Below are 9,510 nucleotides of genomic sequence, written 5' to 3'. Positions count from 1 at the left end.
TCCCTGTGCAGTGGAACAGATGCTCAGAGATGGTGTGAAATCTCCCCCTGGGGACATTCAGACCTGTCTGTACACAATCCTGTGCCCTGTGCTCTTGGAACTTGCCAGCAGGGTCCTGTCCTGGTGTGAAGTTGGTGGCATCACCAGAAACAGTCCATGGGATGCAAACCCGGCTAAAACACCCCAAAAAGTTCACAGCAGCTGCCTCTGCACTGCCCAACTCTCACACAAATGCTGTCTCATCATTTATTATCATTTCCTTCCCCTTTAGAAACCCTCAAAAAAGCCATATCGTGGCCCTGGGATTTCTCTCTAATAAAATGTTGTATTTTTATTGCTGGAATTTTTATTGCATTCTGTGTTACAAATCACTAAATCCATATCGTGCTCCTGAGCACTTCACAATTCCTCTATCTCATCTCAGCCCTGTTTGTTGTTTTCTCCCTAAAAAGCCTTTTTTTGTTGTTATTCAGGGAAAGATTCTGCACTTTCTGCTTTTCTCTTCAGTATCTCCCATTTCACTTCAGCAATAATATTCTCCCTGCATCAGCAACAGAGCAAACCAATGATTAGCCAGCAAGCAAAACACTAATTTTTATTTTTTAAAAATCAGAATAAAGTGGTTTAGAGAACCACATTTAAAAGACAAATAGCACTGTAATTTCCTTGCTATTGTGGGTGGAAAATTCCCAAACAATCATTATCTATTCTGATCTGAATGGGCCTTTAGAGCAACAATCAATATCACATTTGCCAAATGAGCACGAACATGCCCATGATGATACATTAAACATTTATAAAATACAATAATCTCTTAAATGATTAAGTTATGATTCCATAACTTCTGCATTGTCTCAATCTAATACACATAGTTGCAGGGTATTGTATCTGATAATTTACCATAATTTAAAAAAAAATATTTTTTTCATGTCAGGCTGGCCAACTGAAGAATTAAAAAATTATGAGCCCCTTCTCCTAACCCTGGGATTTTATTAAGAAATTGTATGCTAAATATTTTTAAATTCTTTTTATATGCTAAAATATTTTTATTTCTGTTGTTTTGGTTTTTTTTTTACTAAATTGCTGGGGATATATTTGAGTCACACTTTTAAGCTTGTTTCTGCACTCTTGAGGGATAGATCTTATTTTTTTAGTGGCTCCTGGGATTCTCCAAAAATTCACATGACCCAAGGAGCTGGGGTTTCTTTTAGGAAACCTTAAATTCAACAATAATCATAGTAAAATTACAAGTAGTGGGGACTCCGGGAGTATTTTGGATGCTGTTGCAGCTCTTTGTCACCCTAACCCTGCTAAAAGCTCTGTCTGTGAGCACTGTAACTCCAGCAAGTGCTTTAAATCTAAACTCAACCCCCAGATTGGGCATTTAATCTAATTTCAACTCTATAATTTACAGACATCACTATTTACCAACTTTTTCTGCAGGGCTGTAGTGAAGACACTGAGGATTTGGGGAGAAGATTTTTTTTTAGATAAGTGACTTTTGTTAAGTTCCACATCACCATCAGGATGTTTGCTAAATGCTTTAAGGTATCATTAATTTTGAGGGTTTTAAATTCAACGTAGAAAACATGTTTAACACATAAATACTGATATTTATTGTCACAAAAAGCTTAGTTTGAAGAGTCGTTAATCTTGCTCCCAGCACAGGGTGTGTTCCCAAGCTCAGACTGGGAGAACTGGAAGTTGTTTCCTAGAGGGGCTTCATCCCCAAATCCATCTCCAGTGGCTGGTTGGGAATGATTGCAAAGTTATTCTTGGTTAACCATTGAGCAGTTTGGAGTCAGAGGATGTTAAATCACCTTTCCAGAAGAAAAAGGAACAAAGGGACAGGAATGTGAAGCATATGAAAACGTAGCTCTATTTAGAATTTATTTCAGTGTTAATTTAGTCTTCATCCTGGCTCACACTCGGATGAGGAAAGCAGAGGATGGAGTGCTTGTTGCCTGATTACAGGTGCACTTCTCCACACGAGGAGTTTGCAAACCACCCCCAGCCTCCTCCTGGTCAGTCCCTCACTGAACAGATCACTGCTCTACCAAAACCACAACTCTGCCTTCCCAAAATATGTCATTCAGACAGTTTCTTATTTAACTTTTCTTCCCATTTTCCTGCTCCTGCATCCACTTCCTGACTGTGCTCAGGAGGAAAGCTGTGACTGGTGAGAAGATGAAATAAGAGGAACTGAGAGCAGCTCTGCTGGCAAAATCTTCCCGTGTGAAATTCCAAAGCTCCTTTCCATCCCTGAGCACTCTTCTCTCTCCACACTGCTTGACAAAAGAAGTTGTCAATGTCTAAGCAGCCAGTCCCCACCTACATCCTTGAATGAAGTGGGAAATTCAGAAATTCCCGGTATTGCCGGGAGCAGAGGCACTAGATGGAAAATTCAGAAATTCCCAATATTGCCAGGAGCAGAGGCACTAGATGGAAAATTCAGAAATTCCCAGTATTGCCGGGAGCAGAGGCACTAGATGGAAAATTCAGAAATTCCTGATATTGCCAGGAGCACAGAATCACAGAATTTTTAGGTTGGAAGAGACCTTTAAGATCATCGAGTCCAACCCATGTTCCAACACCTCAACTAGATCACGGCACCCAGTGCCACATCCAGTCTGTTTTTAAACACATCCAGGGATGGTGACTCCACCACCTCCCTGGGAGGATGATTCCAGTATTTGACCACTCTTTCTGTGAAAAACTTCCTCCTTAATTCCAGCCTGGATCTCCCTTGGCGCAGCTTGAGACTTGAGCAGAGGGACTAGATGGAAAATTCAGAAATTCCCAGTATTTTCGGGAGCAGAGGCACTAGATGGAAAATTCAGAAATTCCCGGTATTTTCGGGAGCAGAGGCACTAGATGGAAAATTCAGAAATTCCCGATATTGCCGGGAGCAGAGGCACTAGATGGAAAATTCAGAAATTCCCGGTATTTTGGGGAGCAGAGGCACTAGATGGAAAATTCAGAAATTCCCGGTATTTTCGGCAGCAGAGGCACTAGATGGTGCTGTAACATGCCCTTTTGCAGCTCTGCTCTGGCAGAATTATTCAGCTGCGCTGCTCCGCGAGCTTTGGGGCTTCTGTTTTTAGGAGATTCGCTGTGAACAATGGAAAAGTTGGATCTACAATGTTGTCCATTGATCTACAACATTTTAAAATAGGAGGTTTGTGTTTCTGACACGTGCTGGTTCGACTGGGCTGTTTAAAAAGGAGTCTGGATGGTCTAATCAAACTGGTAAAAGTTCTGTGCTCTTGTGCCATTGATTTCTGCCCTGCCAATAACTTGGCTCATTATCCACCCGAACCTGCTGTTCCAGGCAGAACCAAGCAATCTCTCCAAGTATTCCAAAATAAAAAGTGACTCCCTGCCTTTAGACAATTTATCAAACACTGACAGTAGAAAGCAGCTACAGGACAAAAAGAAAATCTGTACTTCAGACATGGAAAAAAGAACCAGTTACAAAATGTACATGAAGCCACTTTCTCTCCAATAGCCAGGCAGCCCGAGCACTGGAGACACTTGTCATGTCCACATGGCCTTGGAAATTCCGGGCTTTTCAAGTGACCAGCTGGATTTGCTACTCCCTTTGTCACCACTTAGTTGCACAAATTAGGGAGATGTGTTACCTGCCAGTCCCCAACAAACAGGGAATCATTCCTTCTTTACCTGTTCAAGCAGGCCAGCTGCTGAGCTGCCAGCTCTGCACACACCACCTCAGCAGCTGTGCCACCCCAAACCCACCAGAGCTGCTGTGTCAATATCAAATGTGCTCCAAGAGGACACAAACCACGGAGGAAGGTGACTCCAAAAGCATAAAAACCAGGGATGGTCAGAACTATTCCAGAATGAGACCCTGGGCAACTGCTGGGCAGTTCCAGGGCAGGAGAGGACCAGTGTCATCATCGTATTTTCTGGAAAATCCTCTTTGCCCAGGATTTTTCTCCTGGAAAGCTGAGAAGCCTCAGAGAAAAATGAATACAATAATTATCTGATTTGCTTCTCCTGTGTTTTGCTGCTTTGGAATGTGGTTGGAGATTGTTCACCCACAGCTGATTGTTTCATTGGGTTCTGGTGTGAGTTGTTTTCACTCTTTGGCCATTGGGGCCAAGCTGTGTCAAGGCTCTGGAGAGAGTCACGAGTTTCATTATTATCTTTTAGCCTTCTGTCTGTATCCTTTCTGTACCCTTTAATATAGTTTAGTACAGTATTCTTTAACATAATATAGCATCTTAAAATAATCAATTAGCCTTCTGAGAACATGGAGTCACATTCATCATTCCTTCCTTCATCTGGGAACCTTGCAAATACAAGAAACCAGTTTATCCCAGGAAGATGACTGGCATCCCAGTGAGAACAGGGCATATTTACCATTCCTTTTCATATTTCTGCCTGGGTCAGGCTGGTGACAAAGGAGCAGCTCTGAATATGCAGGAGGCCCCAGACAAAGGGCCCATTAGCCAAACATGGCCATTACTATGCAGAGAGGCAAATGCTCCTGCCAGAGAACCTTGGCCAAGCAACAAAACTATTTGGCAAGTGTGCAAAACCCATATTCCACACAAGTGACAGACAGCATGGCAGGGAAAGCAAATGGGGCTATAAACACAAATTTGGTTCAACAAAGGGAATGAAAAGTGAGGGGAAAACTCTGTAACACTTTCTGGAAGGGGGCACCAAGGCAAAGGGACCCTTGAGGAATATTTCTGTAAATGCAGGGCTGCCAGACCCTGCTCCCAGATCACCTGAGATGTGTCTGCAGCTTTGAGGTGCAGGGTAGCACAGACCTCCTGTGTCCATTGCAAAGAAGATTTGTCAGAGATAAGGGTTTGGTGTTTCCTTTAATTTTTCTGTCACAAAATTTTTGGTCATTTTCGTGTTAATGAGGTCCCAAAATTTTAACCAGCATAAACAAGAGTGATTCCAGTGAGTCTTCCAAGCTGTAACACTGCTTTTTCCTTCTCCATTGTTCCTGCTGGGTCTGTCAGCAAGTTCAATGTATTTGTAGCTCTATATATATATATATAATTCTGGACATTATTTCCCAGGAAGATCCAGGTAGCCCTGTCTGAACAGCAGTTTATGCAGAGCTCACTGCAGTGATCCCTAGTCACAGTGCAAACAGTGTTGGTTTTATCCCTGTGTATAATACCCAACAAACTGTTCCCATATATTATGTAAAATCATGTAAATGGGAATATATACATTGAGGCAGAGGGAGCTTGCTCATATATCTCACTTCAGTTTAAAATACAGAGCACTAAGTATGAGTTAGAAATACAATTTTTCTTTCACTGTGGATTTGGAGCAGGCTCCTTCCATTATCCTTGTAGGAAAACCACTCAGAACTCGGGGAGCTTGAGAAAAGTTAATGCAGCTGCATTTACAACAATATTTGCCTTAATCTTGGGAATTGATCTTGGAAGTTTGCAGTTTGTCTTGGGGAGGAAGCCCAGTAACCTCTGCCGATGATGGCAGTGAAAAGCTCAGGGAGGGAAAGAACACAGAAAGGCTTGGAAATCAAGACCTTTTGGGGTTTTTTCACATCATAACTTACTAGAATTTAGTGGAGACTGAGCACTCCATGTGTGCAGGCTGCTTTGTTAGGATTTCTCCATTTCTTGGGCTGAAAGTAACAACTGCTAACATCATTCCCCAGCTCTTTTTAATAGTGGCACCGAGTATTGCATCACTCCAATCGAAAGGAGGGTGCACTGCAAAGATTGGGGGGAAAAATGCATGCTAAAATGTAGTGGCCATAAACTGCAAGTAATGGCCATAAACAGCAAAGCCTGCTGGATTTCTGCCTCAGGCAGCAGAGGAATGCACTCTCTACATGTGCTCTTAAGCTTTTGCAGTTCTCATTTTCATAGAAGCATAAAATGGTTGGGTTGGAAGGAATGTTAAAAATCCTCTCATTCCACCCCCTGCCATGGGCAGGGACACTTCCCACCAGCCCAGGTTTCTCCAAGCCCTGTCCAGCCTGGCCCTGATGTCACACACATTCCAGCCCTGCAGATCCATGACCTTCCCAGTCCTCTCTGTGGCCTTTCCCAGCTGCAGACCCTGAATCTCCATGTCCTGCCTTCTAGAGGAACCCCTTCGGAGGTCTTCTCCCAAATGTGCCCTAAACCAGGACACTCCATGCCCTCGGAACAGCCCAGTCCCCTTGGGAGCTGAAGAAAGCCTTGGAAGTGCTTAGATTCCTCAGCTCCCCCACATTTCACATCCTTCCAGCTGCCAGTTTTGTGTCTGCTGGAAGGAAAAAAGGACCTTGCTGTGAGGGAACCTCTGTCAGATCGCCTCTCTCAGGTACTAAACCACTCACAGAGTTGTATTTTCCCTTTACCAGCATAACCAGCACATCAAGAGGATTCCCCTACCTGAGAGAACGCCCCAGTGAAACTCTGAACTCACTAACAGCTTGAAGGGCTTTGGAAAAAGCAACAGTGGGAACCTCCGCTGGGAATGGCAGGGAAATACACGTTCAGAAATATGGAAATTCTCACTCTGCACAAGATGTTTCAGCTATTTGATTTCCAGTGCCTTCAGAGGACTACCTGAATATGTAGCTGGCATCAAATCAGCTCTCAACAGAGAGTTTGCTTGTGCCTGTGCATTCTGAGAGGTAAAAAATAACTCGGTAATCAGATTTTAAGCTGTTATCTAATTGCAGAGAAGGCAGCACTGCAGAAAAACCTCAGCAATTCAGTCCTTAAGAGTTCTCACACCAAATTCTCACTTTAAGGGCAGATGTGCACAGATTCCAGAAGGAAACAGATGTTTTCATCCCATGTGAGCTCCTTCATGGGGGTAATTGCCTGTAAATAGTGAGGTTATTAAGCTATTAGTTGAATATCACTACCCACCAAGCATGGCAAATTCATCAAAGCAGAAGTTCTACTACAGAAGTCCCACTTAAAGTTCATTTCCTCCAATGGCCGAGTGTTTAAGGAGGTTTTCAGCAATAGATCACATTTTGTGGGCCGTTCACCCAACAGGTGATTTCCTACAATGGTCTGAACCACTGGAAGCTCTCCATTTTACAACACTTAATACTGCCCGAAAACTTGTCATTGATTTCACACCTCACAAGTTTTAAGATCCTGAAGAAACCAACAAACTATTCCACAAGGAGCTGACCTTCATTTAATGACCTGCCACCTTCAGTGGAAATGAGAACAGTAACAACCAAAGTGAGATTGATTTTCCCCCCTCTTCATTCATTCTATTCCATATCGTTCAGATATTGTAGGTTCTTACAGGTTTAAATATATAGATATATAAATATGTGTTATACAGCCAGGCATGTTTTCTTCAGAGTGTTTTTTAAATAATGGGTATTGTACATGTAATTTTTTTGGCATTTAGACTAGAATGGAGGCCAATTCATTTGGCCTTTGCCTAAATTTCTGAAAATTCAATCAGCTGATTAATCTTTTATTACTAATATGGACATACAAACAATTTACTAATGGTTCTAGAAGATCGTGGCTGGATGGAAAATTGGATGTGTTCTCTCATTTGAAATCTCCTATTGTTTTGTTACAGAATCTCACCACCCATTCCTTGTTATGGAAGGCAAATCCGAGGCACAAAAGGCGTGAGACTGCTGGGAATTCATCCCAAAGTCAGGTAAAATGTCATTCCATTGTTCTTTTGTAAATCATCCCCCCAGCACCTGTAGCACGAGGAAATGAAAAATGGGACAGACTATTAAGCTAAATGGCCTTTTGGAAAGCTGGAGTGAAAGCTTTACAAATGATGTATTGTGGGAGGGCAGCTCAGTGCTTTCTGTGGTTTCTTTATGGGTTGTTCTTCCCCAGATAAGCTGGGAATGAAATGAGAAGAGGCCTGACCAGACATGTTTGCACTGCCTCCATCATTAGGGCCTGACACTCCACTGGAAGAAGACCAACCATTTTCTCAAATGCAAAACTCAGTAATTCCCTTTTAATGCCCTATTTCTTGGGAGCTGGAGAAGGAGCCTGGTGTCCCCTGAGTGCCTCTCCTCGTGCAGGCTCAGGCACCAGAGACCTGCCCCATCCCAGAGAGCTTTCCAAGGAAAAGGCACTGCCTGCAGAAGTGACAGGTGACATGGTGGGACTTTAACCCTGCCATCCAGGAATGCTGCTCCAGGAAGTTGGGCATGACTCACAGGTTTCCCTGCTGGAAACTCCCTGAGTGTGCTGTGGCTGATTTTCTCCAAATCCAGTGCTCCGTGCCCTAAGAGCCACTGGGGCAACTGGTCTGAGCATGAAAGGTTCAGTGGTTTCCTGCTGCATCCACCCTCCTGCTCTTTCCAGCCATTTTTGGGACTAGTTTTGCAACATCTCTCAATAAAGCTTCTAAATGCAGTGGATTCAGTGATGTTTTTAAAGATGGGTTTCTTTCATTTTCAAACCCAAGAGATCTCCTTCCATCTTCTTAGAATGGGTCAGAAAGGGACAAAGTGTATGTGGAACAGCTTTGCTGATCTTAAGGCATCTGGGAGCTAATTTCCAGGGGAAATTCCAGCTGGCAACTGCTGTAGGAGTCCGTGTTCAGCCATACAAGTGGGCTGAAAACAAGATGGAAATGGTACTCCAAAGTTATTTAAATTCAGCCAAAACAATGCAGTTCCGGGTGCCATCATTAATCCAGTGTATCCTCTCCTCACCCCCTGGCACTTGCTGGGAGCTGAGCAAACACCCCATGGAACAAAGCTGCACTTCTCGGGGTGGCAGAAGTCAGGTTCAGCCAGGAGAACTGCCCCGTGCAGCACCCTGCTGGAACTGTGTCCCCCCTGAGCCCCCTGGCAGCCAGGAACAGCCAGGGAACACTGCAGAGCTCCCTCTGGCTGAAGGGCAGCTTGGGTTCATTACAGAACGACCAAAGGCTGCTGCCATTCAATGCAGAGCTGAATTCAGATCATGGCAGAGCATTGCCAGAGCTGCAGGGAAAATCCTTCCCCTGAGTGCAGCCCTGCCCCTGCCCCAGCTCCAGCCTGGGGGAGGCACTGGGCTGCCGAGGGAGGACTGGCCAGTGTGCTTTTTGTTCAGAGACAGTTTTATTTCTTTCATTCTAATGCTAATTTAATTGTAATAATTTACTGTCAGGGTGAGGAGGCACCAGAGCAGCTGGGGCTGCCCCTGGATCCCTGGAAGTGCCCCAGGCCAGGCTGGACAGGGCTGGGAGCAGCCTGGGCCAGTGGAGTGTCCCAGTGCCAGGGAGCTGGAATGAGATGATCTCTAAGCTCCCTTCCAACCCAAACCCTTCCAATCCAACCCTTCCAACCCATCCCATGGCTCCATGAGATCCCTGCCCAGGCTGAAGGAACAGCCTGACCTGGATTTACCAAACATTCCACGTGCAGAGAGCCCAGTGCTTGGCAAGGAACCATCCCTTCCAGACCTCGGGCTGACCAGGGGGAAAATCCCTGCCTGAGGATGCCCCGGGCAAAATTTTATCCTTGGACCAACTGAGCCACCAGAATAAAAAGGATTCAGCCTAAGGACT

This window comes from Motacilla alba, chromosome 12 (genome assembly GCF_015832195.1).
Source record: "Motacilla alba alba isolate MOTALB_02 chromosome 12, Motacilla_alba_V1.0_pri, whole genome shotgun sequence".
Taxonomy (NCBI): Eukaryota; Metazoa; Chordata; class Aves; order Passeriformes; family Motacillidae; genus Motacilla; species Motacilla alba.
The sequence above is the reverse complement of the archived record's forward strand: the minus strand, read 5'-3'. Positions refer to the sequence as shown.